The following is a 25,385-nucleotide window of genomic DNA, read 5'->3' on the forward strand; positions in this document are numbered from 1 at the left end:
TATAATTCAAAATAAAATAGATGTGGGAGATAAGATTTAAACGGCGAAAGGCTAATGTTTAGGCCTTTGCTCTCTTCCTTAAAATAGTGTCATTTTGAAAACGGGCAATGTCTAGTCTTGGATTAATAATAGAAGCAAGCGTTAGCTTCTATTATTAATCCAAGGTCTAGTCATTAGTCTAACGTTAGTTACGACAACTCTTTCGAACGTATTTTAACGTACACTTTGGGAAATATATCCCATAATTAATTCCTATTTTCAACTGGACAATTGATTTCTGATATATTTATAAAAGAATATGTTTATATTATTAACTTGTTAATAATTAAAATTAAAATCTTTAGGTAATGTTATTGGTATCTTGGGGAGGAAGATATTTAAATGATGCAAGAAGAATAATTTTTAAAAACACCATTGCTAGCTCATGAACTAGCTCTTCAAATGAATTGGAACGGTGCCAATGGCAAAATTGCCTTCCGGGAATAAAAACTAAAGTAATATGATCTGTCAAAATGTGATAAATATTTAAGCTGTCTGTATCTTTTTAATTTCAGACGCAGTGCGTAACATCCCCGAGCTCAGTTCCGCAAAGGAATATGATGTCGAACAAGTTATGAAAGCTTGGGTGAAACACATAAAGGATCGAGAAGAAGGGAGGGATGAAAGAAAAAATAGAGATGATAAGGAATAGATAATTTTAAAGGAGCATGTGAAACACGCCCTAAATATTTCTTTAAAATCCCCTTAAGTTAAGTTCTTAGTTTTAATTTGAACTGTTATGAACCCCATGATATATTCAATGAGTATTATTTTAAGACTCCGAACTCACGGGAACTATTTATACCTTTCTTGTGGCTCTTAAGTTCTTATTTTTTCATCGATAGTGAAAGTAACACCTGTGATACATATCCAAAATAATATTTATAATCCTTTATTAGAAAGTAAATTAAAATTTGCTGAAATTATCATTTGTTATAGAATATAAAATTCGACAGTGGTAACCACAACCTAAGCGATTTATTGCTCATGTATATAAGTCTTAAAGAAAAATGCACTATTTATTTTAAAACTGTGCAATAGTGGATTTTTATTTAAATCTTAGGTTAATGTACATGGATTTGCCAAATGTCCATAATCCATGTTATTTTAACTATTTTGCTCTTTAAAGTCTTATCTAAATTATTTAAAATCATTTTCTTAAGTAAACGTAACATTTTTGTAGTAGCACTCTGTAAAAAAATGCACGTGCAGGCCATATAGGACAAAGATTGTTATCCTTTATCAAAAGATCTCAAATTTTTAACTTACCATATTTACTTTTTAAACGTTTTTTAATAAATATATTTTGTATTATAAATTTTATTTTTGTAAGTTTGGAATTTATATATACAGTTTTGGCAGTACCTTAACTATATAGATAATTGTTGACCTTACAATCTGCAAGACAAATTAGGGCTTACCGATTGTATAAATTCGACGGTTCAAAACATCCATATATGGCCAAAGACCAAAAGACTTGTTTTTAGTAGTGTAGGCCGACGACTGAAAACCTGGTATTATACTGCAGGAGGCCGACGTAGAAATCGCTAGTTATGAAAGGGAAACTTTACTAGGTCGACCAACTACAAGGCATATTTTACACTAATTTTTTAGGTAAAACGGTGTCGGTTGTGCAGTCCATTTAATGGTATCTGAAGAGTCGGGATGTCCTACCCAGCCTACTGTTGGCCGACTGATTTTAGTTATACAGTCGACCCGACAGCAAAACGACCCTTTTCCGACTCGAATTTTTAAGTCGGCTCTGCAGTCGTATGGAGGGCTTTTTGAATTCGTTTAAAATGTAGTTTGATGCCGACTGCCAGCCAGTCTAACAAATCTGAGTCGGTAAAGGGTAGTTATACTGTCGGGCCGACAGTATATCTAAAATCAGTCGGCCAACAGTAGGCTGGGTAGGACATCCCGACTCTTCAGTTGCCACTGAATGGACAGCACATCCGACACCGTCTTCCCGACGAAATTCGTAGCAGTCGGGCCGACTACTTTGTGCTACATGGGAAGTCACCATCCACAAATTACGAGATACTATTCATCTGCCTTCTTAGTTTTGAAATACCCAGAAACCGCATTTGGGCGAATATATTAGATGTGATAGTTTAAATCTTTATTATTAAGGCATTTCATTTTATATCCGCTTTAAACTTGAGTTTGTAAAACATTGTAAAGCTAACGTATAGCTTCGACTGAAATGTTACGGAACTAAATATAAAGGTCCTGGTTGGAACAACTTATGTGTATTGTTATTATTTTATCAATAAGTTATAGCTTATCCTTGAAAAGAAAAAATATAGCATAAATTATATCACATAAAATAATTATATTTATTTATTTCTTTAATTAATTAATAATCATATGTAACAATGACTATTTGTATTACGTATGATTACATTAATAGTTAATTAATATAATATATTTTTTAGGCATACACGAGTTAGAAAAATGAAGAAAAATATAATTTTCTAACTCATCAATTCAAATTCTATATATTAACCGACTATTTCTATTTCTCCAGAGAAGATAGATGGCAGAGCAGTGAAGTTATTTTAGTTGCTTCCACCGATACTAAGGGTAAAATTGTCAACCTATGTACAGCACTGAGTCTCCGTCTATGTAGCGATAGCTTCTATTGTATTTAATTTATTTAACCTAGGTGTATTTTTATACATTTTTGTTATAAGGGACCAACCCCTGTAGCATTTTAGAGTCGGGCCGACGTCGGCTAGTGTCTTAAAACAGAAAGGTCGGCCTACTGTCGGGCCACCCCACTCTGAAAGGTCGAAATGTCCTAGTAGAAAAGTAGTCGGCCGACCGTCGATCGACAAGAAAATTCGACTCACTTCCGATGTATGTCCTACTCAGAAAGGACTATGGACCGACTCAGAAAGGACTATGGGCCGACTCAGAAATGACTATGGACCGACTCAGAAATGACTATGGACCGACTCAGAAAGGACTATGGACCGACTCAGAAAGGACTATGGGCCGACTCAGAAAGGACTATGGGCCGACTCAGAAATGACTATGGACCGACTCAGAAATGACTATGGGCCGACTCAGTAAGGACTATGGGCCGACTCAGAAATGACTATGGACCGACTCAGAAAGGACTATGGGCCGACTCAGAAAGGACTATGGGCCGACTCAGAAAGGACTATGGGCCGACTCAGAAAGGACTATGGGCCGACTCAGAAAGGACTATGGGCTGACTCAGAGAGGACTATGGGCCGACTCAGAAATGACTATGGGCCGACTCAGAAATGACTATGAGCCGACTTCAAATAGGCATATTTCCGACTCGGAAACGACGTTGTGCCGACGTCAAATTAAATCGCACTTCGGAACTCCCACTTAATACCAATTTGATGCCTTAACAGTAATTTAGCTGAGATTGAATCGATAATAATTTTCAATAAAAATGAGCTATTTATATTAATAGAACTAATCCAAACAATATACAAGTCTGAAAATCTTTTGGCGAAGTACATAGAATTAATAAAGTAGTGATATAGAAAAGAAACATTTTAATTAAGCTTCTAGATTTTAATACGTAAAAACAATTACAATTCAAATACTTTTAACAAATATCATTATCTTTTGATGTTGTAGTCTAATTATATTTTATTTATAAAACACATGACCTTGTAATTGCCAAGGCCTAACAGCTCATGCAAAACATTGTTCACAAAGCTATAATTAATTGATATAGATATTCTTTATATTGATATATTATTGAAAAACTTACTTTTTTAGTTTAGATTTAATGTATTTCTCAAGATTCCAATGATTTTCCATTAATTTTGAATAGAAAATTAAGCGCACAAGTCAACAATTACACCTCCCATCTCAAGCGAGTTCGCCAATAAAATTCTATAATGCTGCTAGTCCGGAGATGGCGCTGCGAAAGTATTAACTGGCGCGTGCTTTTGAATTTTTTAAACTATGAAGCGTTTGTGATCGTATCAATAGGCCTATTTATTAATACATTTTAAATTTTTTAATCTATTTAGAGTATAATTAATCAATATAAATAAAAATCAGGAATTAATATTTTGAAATAATATCGTAAATCGCAAACCCCTGTAACACATGAAGTCGGTTTAGAGCAAAGACTATATACGCTTCGCTTACTAGACAGGCGTCTCCATACAAAAAACCTGTTAACACTTTCGAAACACGGGAGAAGCCTTTGACCAGCCGTTAGAGGCACCACTAGTAGCACTCTGAAGCGCGAGGAAAATTTTGACCAGCGTCTGCTATCGTATGCAAGTTGAGCCATTGAACACGCCAATCTATTTATATATAGTCTTTGGTTTAGGGTCGGGGTACGGTCGATAAGTCGGTTTATAGCATTGAGTTGGGAATAAATAGAGGTACAACTAAATCTGTCTGGCGCGGGACCAATTTCGTTCCAAAAGGAGACTTTATCAACTTTATCGTTCAACCGTGGGGGCATCTGTCTTTATTGGTGGCAACTATTGCAATTGAATTTTTTCGCGAATCTGATGCGAAATTGAAATCTATGATTTCTCGTAACAAACAAACCTTTGAAGTTGTTTAAAAATAATTTTATTCTGTCAACACGATTCTTTTTAACTCAAGTTACGGTGAGTTAGCTAATAATTATTTATTTTTAGCCATATAACTTTACAAAATATAGATGGCGCTACCGCCTAGTTATAAAGATGAATTTCGTACAGTCTTATCAGATTAGGCCCCGCGTAACCATGGCAACTGGAATCGTAATTTTAATTCTAGCAGTATTATTTCGACACTAAAACCGTAATTTTTTTTGGGACTATTTATGGTCGGTATGCCGACCATTATCCAACTTAAAATAGACCTTACATTTAATTATTGGATTCGACATTAACTTTATGAAACCGACCATATTTATTTAGGAAAAGGGGATATTTTAATTATTTTCTGACTATTTGATGATGATGAATTTTTTATTCACTTTTATTTTTTCTTCAAACTTATTTGTATTCGAAAATCTAATAATGAGATCAGTTTTGGGTCAGAAATAAGCATTAATATAAAGTCGGCCCGACGTCGTTTCGGAGTCGGTTCTTAGTTCTATTAATTGGCGGTAAAGAGTCGACGTTTTGCAGTCGGCCGACCATTTTACCCCTACGACATTTCGACCCTCAATCCAAAGGTCGGCCGACTTTAGCGTTTAGTACCTTTTGCCGACGTCGGCCCGACTCTAATTTGCTACAGGGAAGTAACTTCTTATGCAAATTAATTTCTAAAAATTAATTAATCATAATTAGTAAAAATGAACTTCAAGTATAATTATAATTATACAATAAAATACAATTATTTTAAAAATATGAAAAAAATACGTGTGGTCCTTATCAAGTCGGCATATCGACTGTACATTAAAGTCGACTTGCCGACTTTATAAAGTCTCAAAATGGAAATTTGTAATTTTTGGGGTAAAAAAATTGAACAATTTGAGTCGGCATACGGTCGTCGACCTGAAAACGACTTTTAGACCCATACCCGACTCTTGACCGACACCCTAATGCTACAGGGGAAGTCATCTTGCGACTTTTCGTAATTTTTTGTATTTCATGCCCACCTGTAGCCCCTTTCTGCAACCGACTATGACATCCGCATTTCTTGGAATATGACCCGCTAAGACCAGTGGCGGATACATATGAAGATTACGGTCACGTTTAGCCTCAAACACACCACCAGATGTACAGGCAGAAGCTAGCACGTCGTCAAAACTTCTGCAACATAGTTCATCGATTATTTGTACTGATTCCTGTAATCAAACGGATATTGGAAGTTATATAGATATATTATCGTCGGGAAAACTTAGTGATGATATAATATACAAGCTTCTCACAGCTCCAAGGAAACCCAAAAAAGGTTATATCTTTCCTACTCCCGAGAACCACAAGAGAGGCTGGTTAAGAAAGTACTTTTTTGCATTAACTGCTCAATTTTTGTGAATAATAAAATGGTTGGAGGAAAGAAATTCAATATCACCCAGAAACTTGTGACTGAACCACTAACAAAGTTTGTCAAACTCACTGGTAAAATTGGTGACCTTGAGACCCATTCTCATATCATGTACCATGTACGTTGAAGCGTCAACAGATGCAAAATTTATTTTTAACCACACTAGACAACCGCGAGCTTGAGGTCATAAATCAATTGTCAACAAAGAGAATAGAAAGTATTAGAGAAAACAGAGCCCATCTTGTACCTATAATAAATACAATCATATTTCATGGAAGGCAAAATATTCCTCTGCAGGGGCATAGAGATGATGGGAGACTATTAGAAAACGAAACAAATGATCATGAAAATATAGCGAGTAACGAGGGAATCTTTAGAGCTCTTCTAATTTTTGAATCGACGCTGGAGACTTGCAACTATAAAACAGCACCTCAAGACCAACGCCACTTACGTAAGTAAAACAACGTGTAATGAACTTATTACATGCTGTGAAGAAATGGTGTTATCAAGAATACTAGAGGAAATTAAAGAATCTCGTTATTACAGCATCATCTTCGATGAGACTACGGTCATAACGCACATCGCCCAACTGAGTTTAGCTGCAAGATATGTCGATGGTGGCGGCCAATTACACGAAAGATTTTTGTATTTCTTTGACATCCATAAAGACAATGATTGTAGTAGCAAAATTGACGATGAACCTGAAGAGCGCAGCATTACTGGTGAGCTATTGGGTACTACGATTCTAAAGAGAATGGAAAGCCTTTCTCTGTCCCTGGAGAACTGTGTGGGTATAGGCTGTGATGGATGCTCTGTTAATAGGCCGGAATTGAAAGGAGCTGTAACTACAATAAAAAAGAAAGCTATCAATGCGCAAGTTGCAGAGTGTGAGAAACGCACTTGGTACTATTGAAGAAGTAGTAGCGTTCTTCACAGCGTTTAGCAAGCGGTTCGCAACATTGAAGAGTCACCTAAAACACTCGCTGCAGTCACATTGTCAAACGAGATGGGTTGAGATACATGAAGCTGTTTTTCAATTCGCAGCTGATCTCGGAACAGTATGTAAATTTCTTAAAGATATACATCATTGGAGAGACAGAACAACGGCTGCCAAAGCCAATATTCTCCTTCGAGATCTCTCTAATTGCGCGTTTAATATCACGCGGTTTTAACTGAATGAGATTATGAGTATAACATATCTAGTCAGGAAAAACTTACAAGACCCTAGCTTAGACGTCGCGGTGGCAAAAGTAAAATGAGATTCGACGCTCAAGGTGTACGATGATATGAGAGCTAATGCTGATAGCCATTTTGCTCGTATTGTTCAGGAAGCGAAGACAGTTATGGAAGAGTTAGACGTGGAGATGAGTGTTCCTCGTCTTACAGGCAGGCAAAGCCACGGGGCAACACTGGACCAAGAATCACATTTTGCGATTAAAAGTGACTAATGGGAGAGATTCTTCAATACAAGCAAACGAGCATAAACGCCTTTTATGATCTTTATTCGGTTCTGCAAGCGTTGGCTGTTCAATATACAGCTTAGACAAATTGGAATTGGGGACCCACTGGAGATTTCCACGTAGGCTGTAGCTTACTCAGCCTACCCCTAGTGCCGCCACGATCACTAAAATAATGGTGTCTAAATTATCATATTTCATCTTTATTTCGTTCAAACGAAAAGTATTTTATTACAATTTACCGAATAAAATTTGTCGCTTAGCCTCGGTCGTACTTAATACACTAGGTCGAACTCACTAGCTGACAATGACATCTTTTGAGACATCAGTAGGTAGAAATTGTCAGTTGAAAGCCAGAGGCGGAGGCGGAAGAGGCGGAGGTGGAGGCGGAAGAGCGAAATGGGGAGAGAGAGGGAGATTCTAAAACAACGCACAGAGATCTGAACTAAATATAAAGGGTGATGGACAGAGAACTCAACTAAATATAGGAAGACACGCGGCGGAGATAGCGGACAGAGAGAGGGTGGCGCCACTACCTAACACCTAACGTTAATTATAGGTAGTTACACTGTAATGAAGCAGGTACGTTTTACGGATCCAATTGTTTACGTTATCCCATACGAAGATAGAATTAATTATAATTTAAGAAATCAACTATATTTTAAAATGCAAATCAAATTAAAATATGGAGCATTAATTTCACCGATATTAGCTAAGCATATCCGGAAATTGAGAGTTCTGACTGAAGCTAGCTGTTTTGAATATTAACCCGTCAGAAACCCTAATTTCCACCGGAACTCCTTGTTTCCGTAAGAAATACGAATCTTTGCATTTTTATTGGTTACTAGTTGAAATCGGAAATTAGGTACCCTATAAAACGCTAGCACCCCGAGACCGAAACATCATTCGAGCTGAACAGAACTACAAGACCTCTACCACAAGTCCTCTGCCGCAAGAACCATCCAATATGTAAGTATATTTTCTCTTAGTGTCTTTTACGTTCGCTTATAGGCGATATAATTACAAAGTATCTTTTACAGAATGGATACTGTTGTAGTTTTCCCCTTATCATCAGAAAAGGTCGTTGAAGTCACGTCGTTGTGTGAGATACGACTTGGCCTGAGGGACAGAGGTACAGGCATCACCTTATCGGAGCTTGAATTCAGTCAAATTTGTAACAAGAAGGATGAGATTTTATCTTTCTTGGTTCATCGCTGGATCGGAGACCAAACGCGTCGAGCTTCGTATCTATCAGAACCGAAAGATCTTGGACATTCGAGAAATGTTCCCAGGGACTGGAGTACACTTAGGAAAGCTTCTACCCAGCAAGAGAGGTTTTGCAGTAGGACATCACCTAAGTAAAACTCTTTTCGACCTTAGCGACGAGGTGAAGACATACCTGAGTGAAGTAATCAGGGTTCGGAAACTTATAAAGAAGAATATTCATGAACAACTGCGTGCTGGAATTAGTTACTGTTATGGTTGTGATATTGCTCACCCTTCCCAGCTACAACACGATTGTCTTAACGAGTGGGAGATGCGGGTTGAAACGAATTATTTGTTAGCAGTCGAGAAATTAAACTACGAAGAGATCAGCAAAACATATTCTTTCAAAACATTTTTAAATGATGTATTTTGTAAAAGAATGATTAATCAAATTGTATGTACTGCTAAAAGAGATTTGATGTAATAAATAGAACTTGATTTGTAAATATTTTGTCATTCTTAAAAATGGATTTCACCTTACAGCACCCTTCCAACGGGCTCATCGTTGGTGCGACGCAGTCCGGAAAATCTTTCTTCGTAGCTAACCTTATCAAAAATAAAAATATTTGTATTTCTCCACCACCAGAGAGAATAATATGGTGTTATACGGAATATCAACCCAAACTATTTAACACGGTATTAGACCATACACCTACGGTTGAATTTCACGAGGGAATACTTAACGTTAACATTTTGGATCCTAACGTAAAAAATTTTGTCATTCTCGATGATTTACTTTGCGAAATTTCTAATAACAAAGAAGTTACGAATTTATTTATCCGGGGGTCCCATCACAAGAATACGTCAGTTTTCATTTTAATGCAAAATTTATATTACCCTGGAAAGGAAATTAGGACTTTAAACTTGAACTCTCACTATTTGATAATATTTAAGTCTCCTCGTGATAAGTCAGCGATTTTCCATTTGGCGCGTCAGATTTCACCTACTAACAGTAAATACGTCATCGACGCGTTTCATCAAGCGACGGTCAGAAATTTCGGATATTTATGGATTGATTTAAAGCCAACCACATCAGATCAACATAGACTACGAACCGGACTACTACCTGGAGAAGAGGCTGCCGTTTTTATTCCAAAATAAATCATGTCTAAGAGAATACATGATCATCGTGACTTTTTGAAGTTCCTCACCACGTGTAATTCCTGTCAAAGGAACGCTTCTATCAAATACGCTAATAATGACGCGATCAAGGCGATTGCGGAATGTTGTATAAATGTGTTACGAGGGAACGTCAAACTGACAGATGAACAAAAGCAGCGGTTGAAGAAACATTGTAGCCATTTACGGAAGCTATCACGGGCCAATACCACAGCGAAACGAAGGAAGATTTTGGTACAAAAAGGTGGATTTCTACCTCTACTGTTAGCCCCCCTTCTATCTATCGTGAGCAGCGCAGCCGGCGCGGCAATTAGTCGAGCGATCAAGAATGGCTAGGAAAATGATTTTAGTCCCCGAAGAAGTTTACAAGCGTTTGAACTCTCAACCAAAAATAGAACTTAACGGTGATCAGGATACAAAGACCGTTTTGAATAATCATAAACTAAATCAGTCACAGAAAGTAGAAATGTATATATATTATTATATATTACAACGGAATATAAATAGCACTAACGATTCCAGATTCGCACCTCAAACCTGCCATTGCTTTGTATAAGTGGATTGAAAATAACACTAAAAATGAATGGTCTTCCAGCGGCGAACTTATGTATAGAGGACGTTCAGTCGTCGGATCCAATATCATGGACATCTTACACGAGACTGTTAAAGGATATAGATTCAAGCCGAAACACGATACTGTTGGCATGGACCACTTTTACGAATTACTTACGAAAGAAAATGTTCCCAAGACACTTGTAAAAAATAAATTTCCTTTTGATACCGAAACTGATTCTCTTACCGACATATTAAACGAATCAACAGATGTAATCCCTTTTAACGTATTACCTTATAGTCCTCAATCTATGAATGGCGATGGATTACCTAATTGGATATCGTTGAAATAAATATAAACCATATTTCGTTTCTTTTTCTTTCACATACGAAATACAATCCACCATGGAAGGTTGCGTTGAATCTGCTCCCTCTGGTATCTTAACATATTTATCCGTGTCGTACTTTAAATCTCCGAAAGTCATCACAGCATTTTTACTTTTATTTATTATTATTATTTTTGAACTCTTTGATTTCTTGTACTGGTATCAAGAACGGAAAATGAACTGCACGAGCAATGGACAATCTTGAAAAAATATACTTTAATGTAAAGGATCCTGGAAGTTACGGCGGTGTACAAGCCCTTTATCGCGCAACCAAAGCAAAGGGTCTGAAGGTTTCCATAAATGACATTAAGGAATTTTTAAAAGGGCAAGATACCTATACTCTTCACAAACCAATTAGACAGCATTTTCGACGGAACAAGACGATAGTGTATGGAATAGACGAACAATGGCAACTTGACCTGGCAGACCACAAAAGACAAGAAAGGGACAACGATGGTTACGGCGTTAAAAGCGATTTTAAAATCATGTAGAAAACCAAATATTGTTCAAACTGATCACGGAAATAAGTTTCTTTGTAAAGAGGTTCAACGAGAATTGAAACGTAGAGGAATCAAGTTTTTCGCGACGCATTCTGAAGTAAAATCGAGTGTCATCGAACGTTTCAATCGCACTTTGAAATCGCGCATGTACCGTTATTTCACCCAAAACAATACGCATAGATATATCGACGTACTGCCGGATTTATTAGATTCTTATAACAACAACTTCCATAGATCTATAAAATGTAAACCTGTTGAAGTAACAAGCGGAAATTCAAAACAGATATGGGATAATTTATATGGGAAAATTGATTTTTCTCCTCCTGTCAAGTTTCATTTTGAAAAAGGCGACTTGGTTCGAATCAGCAAAAATAAAAGAACTTTCGAAAAGGGATATAAATCTAACTTCACCGAGGAATTATTCAAAGTAGTAGAGCGAATACCGAGAGACCCACCGGTATATAAACTCGAAGATTTGAACTCCGAGCTCATTTTGGGAGTATTCTACAAAGAGGAAATACAGAAAATAGGGAAGGACCTCAACAACTGTATATTTAAAATAGATAAAGTTTTAAAGAGGAGGACAAAACCTGACGGAACTAAAGAATTTCTCGTACGTTGGCGTGGTTACAGCTCCGATTTCGATTCTTGGGTGCAAGAAATCGTGACACAATGAGTTTCTATATTACGCTCCCCTCGGACTCTTCCATGCACTATTTTAAAAATAACACTATAAGCAAGTTCAGAACGTATTTACCAGAACCGGTAAATCTCGATGATGCTTACGAAGTTGGTCTTGCTGAAATAAGTTATCCCAGAACTTGGAATAACGTTGAAGAAGAGTGTGTTGTTCGAATTTGGAAAACAATTTCGGAAGAATCAAAAGGAAAACTAAAAAAACAAATGAAACAAGTTTTGACTAACTACGTCAAAAGAAATCTCAGCGGAATAATGGATTTCGTAAATATCGTAATACCTCCAGGGTATTATGGAGTTGAGGATTTACTAGAAATTTTGTCGGTTGACGATTTTGGTCAAAATATTAGCTCTAGAGTCAAGTTTCATTATAACAAACCGAATCGCAGGGTCGTGGTTACATTAGAGAAGATGAACCAAATACATTTCCCACACGAAATTGCCTCTATATTAGGGTTAACGAGAAACCCCGGAGAAGATGTAACTGTTGACAACTCCATGACTGCGCCTTTCAGCTGCGACATGGACGCGGGTTTACATTCCCTGTTCATCTACTCGGATATCGTTCAAAGCCGATCGGTCGGCGACTCAGACGTACCCCTTTTGCGAATTATAAGTATTCAAGGGAAAGACGGCGATATTGTTGAGAAGGAGTTTTCGAGACCTCATTATATGCCTATAGCGAAAAACAATTTTCAAACGATTGAAATTAATATTATGACTGAAATAGGTCGTCCGGTACATTTTGAACGAGGAAAAGTGCATGTTACGTTACACTTTAGACCACGAAGAACTTGGACTTCCCTATAAAAACCTAAGGAAAATCAGATTTATCTTCATTTACGACGAGAACGTCAAAGAAGAAACATGCCGTCTCGTAATTTAGATTACGTTTCCGTAAGCGACTTTCAAAATTATTACTTGAATCAAATTGGACACGGATCTATCCCTGTATATCGGGGTGTCGCTGTTCAACGAGGGTATGGACTCGGAAGTATATTGGCTTCCGCATTTCGATCTGCCATGCCCATCTTAAAAAAGGGAGCCTCCTTTTTAGGACGGAAATTTTTAAACACAGGTGCTAAAATCGCTTCAGACATCTCCGGTGGGGTATCACTCAAAGAGGCTTTATAGACTAGGGGGAAAGAAGCGGGGAAAGAAACTTTGAGGGGAGCCGCTGAGCACGTGAAAGCTCTCACCGGTAATGGTAAAAGGAAACGAAAAGCGTGCAAAATCATCAGTTCAGTTCGAACCAAGCGTAAGAGAAGATCTGCTCGTCCAAGCTCCGATATTTTTTCATAATGTCACTAGCACACCCCAGCTCTCAAAACAGCATTAGCTCGGAACTTGATTTATTTCGCGTACCGTATACTCAAACTGGAATAATAGGAAGTCAGTGGGTAGAATATAACCCTACATCAAACGTTAATGAAAATCAGACGATAACTTTCTCCATCGCGGGAAACTCGGAAACCTACATTGATTTGAAAAAAACGCTTATTCAAGTTCAAGTTAAAATCGTAAAACCGGATGGATCTTTACCAATAGACGAAAATATCACCGCAAAAACACCCGCGGACAAAGTTGGACCAGAAAATTTATTTTTGCACACCCTGTTCGGAGAAGTTCACGTCTCATTAGGTGACAGATCAGTTACCTCGTGCGCTCAACAGTACCCTTACAAGAGTATGATCCAAACTCTCTTGACATTTGGAGGACCGGCTAAAAAGAGTTTTTTAACGGGTGCGCTCTTCTACAAAGACGAAGCGGGAAAATTTGATGGGTTTTTCGACAACAATGGATTCAAGAATCGTGCTAAATTCGCTCAAGAAGGGGTAATAGATATGATTGGAGTGGTACACGCTGATATTTGCCATCAAATTCGATTTATTCCTAACATGATTGACGTGAATTTTAAGTTCATTAAAAGCCCAAATGAATTCTGTTTACACACTGATGGTACGAAATGCAAAGTCGTCTTTTCCCACGCGTCAATGTTCGTCAGGAAAGTTAAATTGACACCCGAGATAATGATTGCGCATGCTAAGACGATGGAATTGACCAACATGAAATTTCCATTTACGAGAACAGAATGCAATTCCTTTTCCATTTCCAGCGGAAACAAGATAGCCGTCAAGGACAATTTATATAGTGGTCAACTACCAAATAAAGTAGTCATTGGTTTAGTCGACCAGAATGCCTTTTTAGGTGATTTCAAAATGTCTCCGTTCAACTTCCAAAATTTCTTGCTGACTCAAATAGCTTTATACGTTGACGGGAGTAGTGTTCCCCAGAAACCTTTAAACCCAAACTTCAAAGAAAACCTTTTTATACGCTCTTACGCTAATCAATTTCTTCAAACTGGTCAATGGTATATCGACGAAGGCAATTTTATTGGACGTGATGAATTTGCCAATGGAAACGCTCTTTTCGTATTTGATTTAACCCCGGATCTCAACGGAAGCTAAACCGAATGTTTCAACCTTTTAAAGAATGGGAGCGTTCGCTTAGAATTAATCTTCGGAGAAGCGTTACCGTCAACGGTTAGCGTTGTATACTATTCGGAATATCAATCATTGCTTGAAATAGACAAAAACAGAGCAGTTTTATTCGATCAAAGCTCATAATGGACTCGCGTCAACTCGAAAAAATCCTGAAGCGTGACCCTTACGTCAAGAATATATTCAGGGGAATCTACCCAGCAGATAAGCTACCCAAAATCGTCAAAACATTCCCCTCGCTATACATCGTCAACACCGACACATCGAAAGGGCAAGGAGAACACTGGACTACTATCTACATTTCAAGGAAAAAGAACACCGAATTCTTCGAAAGCTATGGAAACCCCCCAGATTTATTTAAATTTAACGATTTTGTGGAACGAAACAGCCTAACTGTTACGTATAATTCTTATCAATTGCAAGGGAATGTTAGTAAAACATGTGGCGGATATTGTGTATATTTCTCCATAAATCGGTGTAGGGGTATAAAAATGTTTAAAATATTACAAAGATTTTCTAAAGATAAAAATGTAAATGATCGTATGATTACGGAATTCATGTATAAAAAATATGGAATAAATATTTTGAAATAATTTATTTGTTTTCATTTCTCAATACGGTAATGTCCGTGGGACAACGTTCTTATTCCGTCAGACAAAATGTAACGTTTATCGTCACACGGATTAAGGCACATTTTGGTTTGACGCACCGTTGATAATTCGTGTTTTTTACTGACAATACGCTTCATTTCTTCGACGGTTACTTTACTGTTTAACAGACAATCGCGGTACTGTTCATGACGCACGCGCTTTTTGACTACCCGCTTGCAGACCCCTTTGCAGGTTCGTTTCTCTCCATTGGTCGACAAGATTGAGTACATTTTTGGACGTAATCCGCAGAATTCAATGACTGGAACTCCGTCAAGCTCGTCCTTAAATTTCCCCAATTTTTTCTTGTTAGCTTCACTGGGATAGCCAGAGAAGTCATATTTATCAGCGTGCGCAGAAAAATCTTCATACAAGTCCCCAGTCTCAATATGATACGTTAAGCTGTCTGTAAAATTATACTTAAATATTAGTTTATACGTAAAATGTGTGTTTTTTTAAAATGTCTTACCAGTGTCCGTAAAAAGAAGTTTAGCCTTTTCTTTGTACTGTGTTTGAATCACTTCGTAATGGAATTCGTACATTAGAAGCTTTGAGAGGTCTAATATCGAAAACCCTGTGTATATTGGTCTGTTTAACAACAGCTTTTTCTTCAACATGTGGATTCCGACGAGATCCTTATCGAAAACAGTAATCCTCTCAAAAGCGGGGGAACTGGCTTTCTTTACGGCCTTTTCAGGAGTTTGAACAAGATGAAAGTCGATACGGAGTCTCAGGTTCTCCATCGTTTTTCCTCAAAAAAAAAATAAATAAATAATACTAATAATTAAATAATTTTATTTTAATTAAAATAAATTTAAATACTTACCGAAGACTGCGTTGTTCATTAATTTAAAGTAGTCCCGTTCAAAGCTATTCGTCGCCATTTTACGCTTTTCTGTATTAAAGTCAATATACGGTTTCAACCAAGGTCCTTGATCAAACCGTAAAATTCGGTGGACATTGCTAATTTTAAGTCCTTTAGATACGTAAAATTTCAGATTTCTGTAGTGTACCACGTATCTCTCTTTGTTGCGCAAATTGGGTACGAGTTTCGGTAAACTCTCCTTGATTGGGATTTTCAGTTTTTGTAACTGTCCCTTGGAGAACTCCGATAGGTCTCCAGGTTTAATGGACATTTTCTCGGGTGCTAGAGGATAACAGTTATGCTCATCGTGGAGTGACTGCGGATATTCCAAGTCGACTTCGAGAATAAAACCTTCCGATTCGTCATCGGGGTGGCACAGAATGATGTTTTCAACGAAATCTCGGCATGGTTTCATCCATCTGAAGTTTGACATCGGTAACGCATCGCACATTACTGTACCGTATAAGTTATTCATGTCTTGAATATAATTAAAATTAATAACAATAAAATTAATAAAATTAATAATTAAAAAAAAAAAAAAACGTACCCAGGTAACAAATGTAACTGTCAGGTTTTGAAGTATCATACGACTCTAGATACTTATTATTCGCTCGTGCGAACCGATGACTGATCATGGAAACCCCACCTCTGATACCCTTCTCAATGAAGAGGTGCATGTCTACATCTAGAAGTAACTCGAGTTTGACCTTGGTCATGCATAATGCAGCTTCCCACGCAAACCCGGGCCCTGTGAAAGCGTACGCGCAGTCCAGTTTATAGTAGTTTAGGCACATTGTCCTAAAATTCTCAAAGACATCGGCGAGTAGAAGCGTATCAGACTCAACATAGGTGTCGTGGTAGTTCCCTTTAATAAAACGAATTAGTACCAGTATTTTTAAAATAAAATTTGTACACATCTTACCAAGGTTTTGCATCTGGAATGTTTGCCAAACATTTTGAGCATGTTCGTAATCAGCATCCGAAATATCCTCTTCCGTTAAAACGTTGAAGAAAGCATTTTTAGGTGGGAGTTGGGTTTCCTTAAACTTATCCTCACTGTCGATGTAATCGTAACAGTAAACTCCTTTGCGGAGCAAAAGCTTTACTTCATTCGGTTGGAAAGCAGAGTTTAAACATGGAAACATTTGAGGTCCGCCTTTCGCTAGATTTGCCACGAGAGTTTCCAAAGACGCGGGCATGAAACGAACACTGTCAATAAATCGCAGCCACCCGAGAGAGAATGATATGTAGGTCTCTTCGTTAGACGGGATACATTTAATCTCCTCATTTTTAATGACCCCAATTGTTTGCATTATCAAATGCGCGTCGTATCTACGGGTATTATATGTTTAGTTAAAAGGAAATATTTAAATAAATTTTCTTTTACCTTGAGAGGTTATGAAAAATAACTGGTATATATTTTGGCGGTTTTAACTTGAGGTTGCACGAGTTATGACACGGACCCCTATACGAACCTGTATAGTGGCAATGATCTCGGACTTTATAGTCTTTCGCGGAGAACGATTCCGAGCAAACGTAACATTTAATAGCGATGCGAAATGCTGTCTCCTCCGCGGCTGACAAAATCATTGGTCGGTTTTCCTTAAGTTTGTCCTTTATTTTTTGTTCCTCTATCTGGAGGTCGCTAAGAAATTGTAATGCAGCACCTTTTCCCCTGTACGTTACTGGTTTCTCAGAAATACCTACATTAGTGAAAATAAAATATAAAAAACTACATAAAATATACGTTGGAGTTGAACGTACCGGTTGGACCCACGACGACGTAGGAATATCCGCACGTGACATGCAAAGCGAGTGTGGTGGACGAAGATAAAGATGAATCAGGTAGACATGTTGAAACCTTATTCATTAAAGCTTCGAAGTCGGCGTATATGACGTATGGACACTAAAATCGTAAATTTTAATATATATTCAGGCTAAAAATGTTAAATTAGTACCTTTTGATGCCATCCAAACTTCTTGAACGACAATATAGGCTCATCCAATGGCATTTCGATACGTTGCGGCCCGTGGACACTACAATCTTTCACGTGATCGTCTCGGTTTTCCTCAGCATTTCTACCAGTAAATCGATGTAGACAGTACCGGCAGTAAAATTTTGTATGCTGATTTTTAGTAAAACTACTGAGAAGACGACTTAAACTGTTGATCAAACAGTAATGTTTTTCTTGACCGTTAGTAACCAACAGCAAGTCAATTTCGCGTTCTTTGGGTACTCTCCTCTCACTGACGTATCGCGGGAAGACTTCTTTTTCGTATGCAAACACGTTGATGGATAAATTGTTAACCTCCTCGAACCTTTTAAGTTTGTGGGAGTTTAATTCAAACGGAAAAGTTATTCCCGAAACGTCAATTTCGTGAGCGAACTTTCGATATTGGCTTACACGGTTAGGATGATTTTCGGGAGGATGAAGACGGGCTATTATCGACCATAAAAAACACTTATTGTCCACTGACTGAACGTTCACGAGAGCTCTTTTCTTATCAAGACCGTCTGGTAAAAGGAAAAAATTGGCTCCACCTACGAGTGGTAGGTACTGGATAATGTTGACCTGAAGAAATAGGATCCTATCTAAAATCCAACCGCTACCTCTATTTTCATACTCCGCCATAGATTCGGCAATTTTCTTTATGCTAGAATCTATTTGGCCCAGAATAACGTCTGCCATCAAAGTAGCGTGAGTGTATCCTCTAAAATATGGAGTAGATTCAGCTTCGGCTTCAGAGTTAGCGAGTTGACGAGTGTATCGAGTCCGAATGGTTAAATACCATTTTATGCCGGCTTTCTGCGTGAGTTTATTCCGGAGGTAGTTTTCCAAGATTGCAAGGTGCTGGTTAATGAATAACGTAGGGTCCGTAACGTCATCAGGTGCTGTGATTCGAGCGGCGAAGATAGCGTCGCCTAACGCGTTTATTTCTTCTAACTGTCCAGGTTGATAAACTTCGGGATGGTCTGCTTCAGGATGGTTTCCTAGCTCCGGATTATCTTCTACGATGGGTGGGACGTCTGGTTGTGGGGGTGGTGGTTGAACTGGCGCCAGTTGATGGTCAGGCGGTTGAAGTTCGGTGCCTTTTAAGGTATCTAAATATTCGGATATCCCCTCGTCATCTTCGCTAAGAAGTTCGGGGATTTCGTCGTTTCGTGTAGCACCGTCTGTCTCTGGTACCGCGGTTTCTAGGGTATCCAAATATTCGGGTATTCCTTCGTCATCGTCGCTTAGAAGTTCGGGGACTTCGTTGCTTCGTGGTGGGACGTTTAATGAAAACTTACCAGCACGAAGTCTTTTTAGTTCATTAGGGATTGGAGACGCAGATCTTTTGCGACGTACAGTGAGGAGTATCGGTACATCTTGACCAGAAGTAGTAGATACCCTAGGTAAAATCTGTGGTGGTCCGACGGATCTCGATGGGTCGGTAACCGCGGACGGTGGTGCAAACCCCGATTGGCCGGCAACCGCGGACGGTGGCGCGAACCCCGATTGGCTAGCAACCGCGGACGGTGGCGTGAACCCCGATGGGCTGGCAACCGCGGACGGTGGCGCGAACCCCGATGGGCTGGCAGCCGCGGACGGTGGCGCGAACCTCGATGGACCTGCAACCTCGGACGCGAACCCTGACGGCTCGGTAACCTCAAGTCGACTTTGAATAACCATGGGTGGTAGAGATACAGAGGGGGCATGTGTCCGACTATGACGGGTTAAATTATCCTTTCGCGTAAAAGACATGTCACATACAGAACATTTAAAAGAAAAATTACCGTGCTTGGACTGGAAATGTCGATCGAGGCCCCATTTATTGGTGTAAGATGAAGAACAAACGTTGCAAGCGAACATGGTCACGGAGAAGACTCAGAGACTGAATACGCCAAGTTGACCATCACCTCAACTTTATATAGATAGGGCACTCGGATACTTGTTTCCGATTGTATCCGGTGAGGTGTAAATATGCCTGAACTTGTTTCCGATTGAATATTTCCTACTATAGTAGTTAGCATATCTTGTTTCCGATTTAATATACTATTATAAAAGTTACAGATGCTTGTTTCCGAAGGAATATTTCCTACACTATATTAGCTTCTAGTTCATGTTTTACGTGCGCCCCTTTCCTGCTACAGGGAAGGATTGTGGGTGTGTACATTATACACTTTTAATTATGAATAATTACATAAATAAGTAAATACATAAAATTGTCGGGTTATTGTAGAATAAGTTTTAATAAGTAATAAAAATTTCTCAAAACAAATACTAATTCTTAACTAGTTAGCACCAAGAAAAAAAATCATTTTACCCCTGTCAAAAGATGTTCACCACTTATTATTATTTAAAAATAAACGGCTCGGTTTACTGTTCGTTCGATGGAGAGTTTCCTTTACAGAGGTACGAATTAACTAGTTACTAGGAAATGTTTTTGTTTCTTTCAATTGTGTGATAGTGTCAATAGTTCTTAAATTACAGCAAAAACGTTCTTGTATCGCCATCTGTCACAATGGGACTTTCTTCCTAGTTATAAGTCAGTAAATCTGCCTATAGACTCTTAAACACGCCACCCCAATCGACCGCCATTGCCTTACAGTCTACGGGGAGGGTGATGAAAAAACCGGTTTTTGGGGGATGAAATGTCTGTGGTAGAGCGCTTGCTTGTCGGATGCCTAGTACGATAATAGCGGCACCCAGTAAACGTTTCTAAAAAGAGTGTATACTTCCCTATTTTTATGTAAAATATATTACGTATTTGTAGGATAGTGTGCTTATAACAAAATATAATTCAGGGTACAGTTATAAGATATTTTTATTTAAAAAATCTTCGAAACCACTTCAACAATATTTTCGTACACCCAGTCGGCGTAAATGGTACATTTTTCTAGTGCGCAGTAACGTGCCGTTTGATGATCGAATAAGCATTTAACAATAGGCGATTTATCTAAGATGATTGCTTTTGGACAACCCACATCATTAAGGTCCTTCACTTCACGCTGGATAATGCTCGACAAAAGGGCGCACTTCTCGTTACCTTTCGAAAATACGACGTCGTAGTCTCGAACCATCATCTTAACGCACTTAGGCATCATCCTATATGAAGTGAAACCATCATTCCACGAAACTCCACTGATGTTTCTACTCGTCCATGCATTCTGTTGACGGCATTTGATTGAAAGCATTGCTTCGCTGTATGGTGGTGCAAAGGTAAATGTCGCTATTTTTGGGATAGCTTTGACCGACGCACCCGCAACCTCCTTCATTATCTTCGTCGGTCCACCTTCATCTGAACGACCAGTCAAATATTCCGCATCTACTATGATTGCTTTCATGGTTACGCTGAAACAAGAAATATATATATGAGATATTTATACAGAGCAAATTTTTACAAAAATAATTTCTAAGCACTTAAGTTAATTTAAAAAAGTAAATACTAGGTGTATTAAAGTATGGAAAAAAAAATAAAAGTAAAATGCTAAACGAATAATTTAAAGAAAAAGAAATGTTTATGAAATATACTTACTTAATAGAGAAACTTTTAGGGCGGCAGAAATCGCAGGAGTGGTGTGAACTCGAAGTCTTTTGCACGAATCTTGAAGACTGATGCCCATAACTTTGGTTCGCTCTTTTTATACCGAACGACCGGAACCCTAATATCCGGTAGTGCTTGCACGCCAGGTGGATGGTCGGAATTTCCAATTTTCCGAGTTACCTGCTCGAAGCGACAATATCCGGGTAAACAGGGTTGCCAGTAGGAACATCCATCTTGCAAACATGATCGAAACCTTCAGTTTACCGGAACTGCTTATATCCGAAAATATGTGATTATAAACCTGTGGTCAATCTGAGAAAACCACAAAATCTACAACTTAGATCGAGGGATTTATTACTACAAATCTTCCGATGGACGTACCATACATTGAAGTGGATGACGACGCTAGTACGGTCGCAAACTCCGATTTGGGAAATGTGTAAGATTTCTTTTGTTAATTTTTTTTTAATTTTTATTTATTTTTTAAATAACAATTATTAATTTTATTTACTTTTTTTTAAATAACAATTATTAATTTTATTTACTTTTTTAATAACTATTAATTTTTTATTTATTGAATTTTATTCATTTTTATTCATATAATTTACTATCTTCGTTAGCGTTGATGATGTAGACGAACAATATACGGCTACCAAGAACTGCGATGGGAGGTACGTAACCCGGAAATTACGCGCTTTTTTGGAGCCATGGCCACGATTTCGGAAATTACTGGACACAATGTGTAGGATTGTCTCTGATCACATGGATTTTGAGTAAGAATTTAAAAGGAAAAAAAATATATATATTTATAAATATATTATTATTTTTTTTTTATCTCTTATAGCCCCCATTTAACTCCTAACGCTGACGGGGTCGCTATACTGAATGACGTTATGACACTAATGATAACGAGGCGAAACGAATATCGTGACCTTCAACTTTCAGACTCCGAGTTTTCCCGCCTTATAAAAGACGAGCAAGCAATTTTAGATAATGTCGGTAAAATCATAATGACCAGTATAAATACGCATTATCTAAATGCGTATTTTGTATAAATATTTTGGAGGAGTTGAAATAAATTTGTTTTAAAAAAACCATGAAATTAATAATTAGTTTTCAGACTTATGTTTTCTCCTCCCTCTATATTTAGTAATCGGTTCTCTGTCCATCACCCTTTATATTTAGTTCAGATCTCTGTGCGTTGTTTTAGAATCTCCCTCTCTCTCCCCATTTCGCTCTTCCGCCTCCACCTCCGCCTCTTCCGCCTCCGCCTCTGGCTTTCAACTGACAATTTCTACCTACTGACATCAAGGGACCATTTGTGTTAAGACAGTCGTTGTGGACGATCCATCGCGGATTTGCTCGTGAATATTCGCGTGTTCCAATTTTGGAAGGATCTAATTTTGAAGGTGATTTTTCGGAACCGAATCGGAGCGTACGTTCAGGAAATCTCCAATGGCGTAATAACCTGTTGAAAATGGTGGCGCAGGGGTTTTTAGAGGCGCCAGTTCCGAATTCGTACACAACTATTTAGTGCTAGTGTTCCTTTGGAAAGTGTCGCCGCGTATGATCTTACTGCTGTAGGTGACTTCGTCACCTCTGATGATGAAATTCTACAGAGTGTCCATTTGGTCGAACCAGTGCTTGTACTGGTCTTCGTCCACTCGCATCATCGCAACAAACAGCTTTTCACTCATCTTGGGATTTCACCTGAAATATTTATCGCGCAAAAGATACCCATAATTTTTTTTTAAATCAGCGCTTCAGTTCAGCTGTTGAAAGGACGGCGAAGGAAGTAGAGCATCCAGCGAAATAGCTCGCGCTCTTTAAAGGGAGTATGAATTTCCATGTTTACGGTGCATCAACAACTTTCATATTTCTGTCACCAGGTTTTATGATGAAAAGAACTATCGTATTGTAAATTATTAGAACTTTATATATTTATAAATTTTAAGATTTAAAACGTTATTAAATTTTAGTAATTATTTCCGCTAGCCGAAATTATATTAAAGCATTATACCTTAATTAGAGGAATGCATTTTTTGGGGATCGAATCGAATATCAAACTTTTGTACTCTAGCGACGTGAAATACCAAATCAAATATTTAAAACGTTGAATAGATGCATCGAATATTTTTGTGGCCTAACACAAATACCAAATACCAAATAATATGACTGAGCGGCACCAAGAGTTACTTGCTATCACGTTATCTATTGACTGCCTTGGAACTCAACGATTAAGAAAACCTCGCGATAATTCGACCAGTTTCGCCAACTTTCTGAGATACAGAATATTTTCAACTGGCCTATTCGAAGTCTATACAATCGATTGTAAATGGAAATGTTGCTGGTATAACAATCAATAATAAACTACACGAAAAATACCAATCAAGAGACTACTGTAACAACCGGTTTAGAGTTATAAATATACTTTTTCATTATTTTACTAATTTATATAAAATTATTAACACTTATAGTTTTTAGTATCCGTTCTCTTACGCGTTGAGCCCGAGTTGTGTTTGAATGGAATTTTCATGGATATAAAAATGGAGAGATTTAACATAATACATTTAAATAATATAATATAATGTCATGTAATGTAATATAGTATAAGAACAATAAAACACTGGAGAAAAAAGTTTGCTAATTTTATTTTTTAAATAAAATAAAAATTTACTTAGTCTATCTTTAAAGGAATAACGAAATTATTTAAATCTTGTCCAGTTAAAGGAGAACTATAGAACTTAAAGATAACATTGAACTTCCGAGTTATGCAAATATTTTAAGGAGCTGTAGGGGGTGAGTTGAGAGGTATGCCGGTTTTTCCCCCATTTTCCTACGATGAGTTAAAAGAGCGCCAGAGAGCTTTAAAGTGTGGCCTACTAGCCCCTGGAAGAAGGCTGCAACAAGCAGCAGGGAAATGCGAACATTAAGGTTTGGGTTCATGTGATAGGTAAAAAAGGACGTTGTAAACAAATAGAGGTTACTAGCGTAAAAAAGTAAACTAAACCAGTATTTAAATTCCCTGCTGCTTGGTTTTGCGCTTGTTAGCAGTCTACTTCCAGGGGCTAGTAGGCTACACTTTAAAGCTCTCTGGCGCTCTTTTAACTCATCGTAGGAAAATGGCATAATTCTCAACTCACCCCCTACAACTCCTTAAAGTTTTTGCATAACCTTTTGAAACACCCTGTAGATTAAAAATAATTTCCATCGGCCTGCTGCAATTTGCACTAGACGAATCAACCAGTCTGAATCAGGATGACAGTGTACGTCACAATAACACCCGTAATCTAGAAAATGAAACCACACAAAAAATGAGGTGTTTAGGCAAGTTCTTTTTAACTACATTCACCATGTTTAAATCGATTACACAAGTTCTTTATTAAAGGTACACTCAACCCTGATATAGAGTTTCTAAAAACATTTCAGTTATAAATAAAGGGGTACAGAGAGTGGTATCAGTGGGACGTTACCAAACGTAATCCATGCTAGGGGAAACTTAGTCTCATTACGCACACTTCTGAACTTACTACGCGTTTATTATCTCTCGGTAATGTGCCTACGAAACTCACAGTTGGCAAAAGCGATTTCTTAAACTCGAAGAACCCGTCAGCGGTGAATAAGAACGAGCCTGATTTCTCCATGACCAAAAGTAGATTCATCTACAGTGGAAGAAGAACAAAGAATTTATTTATACTTCGGGGGAACTTTACAATGTTTTGACGATACGCGGACACCACGGGCTAGTTTTTGTATTCATTTCTACCATGAATATGGAATTTTATCAATAACCTTTATATCATCTGGGGCTATAGGTAATCACTCAAAATTCATGGT

The sequence above is a fragment of the Leiobunum rupestre genome, chromosome 11 (genome assembly GCF_980474605.1).
Source record: "Leiobunum rupestre chromosome 11, qqLeiRupe1.1.hap1, whole genome shotgun sequence".
NCBI classification, from domain to species: domain Eukaryota; kingdom Metazoa; phylum Arthropoda; class Arachnida; order Opiliones; family Sclerosomatidae; genus Leiobunum; species Leiobunum rupestre.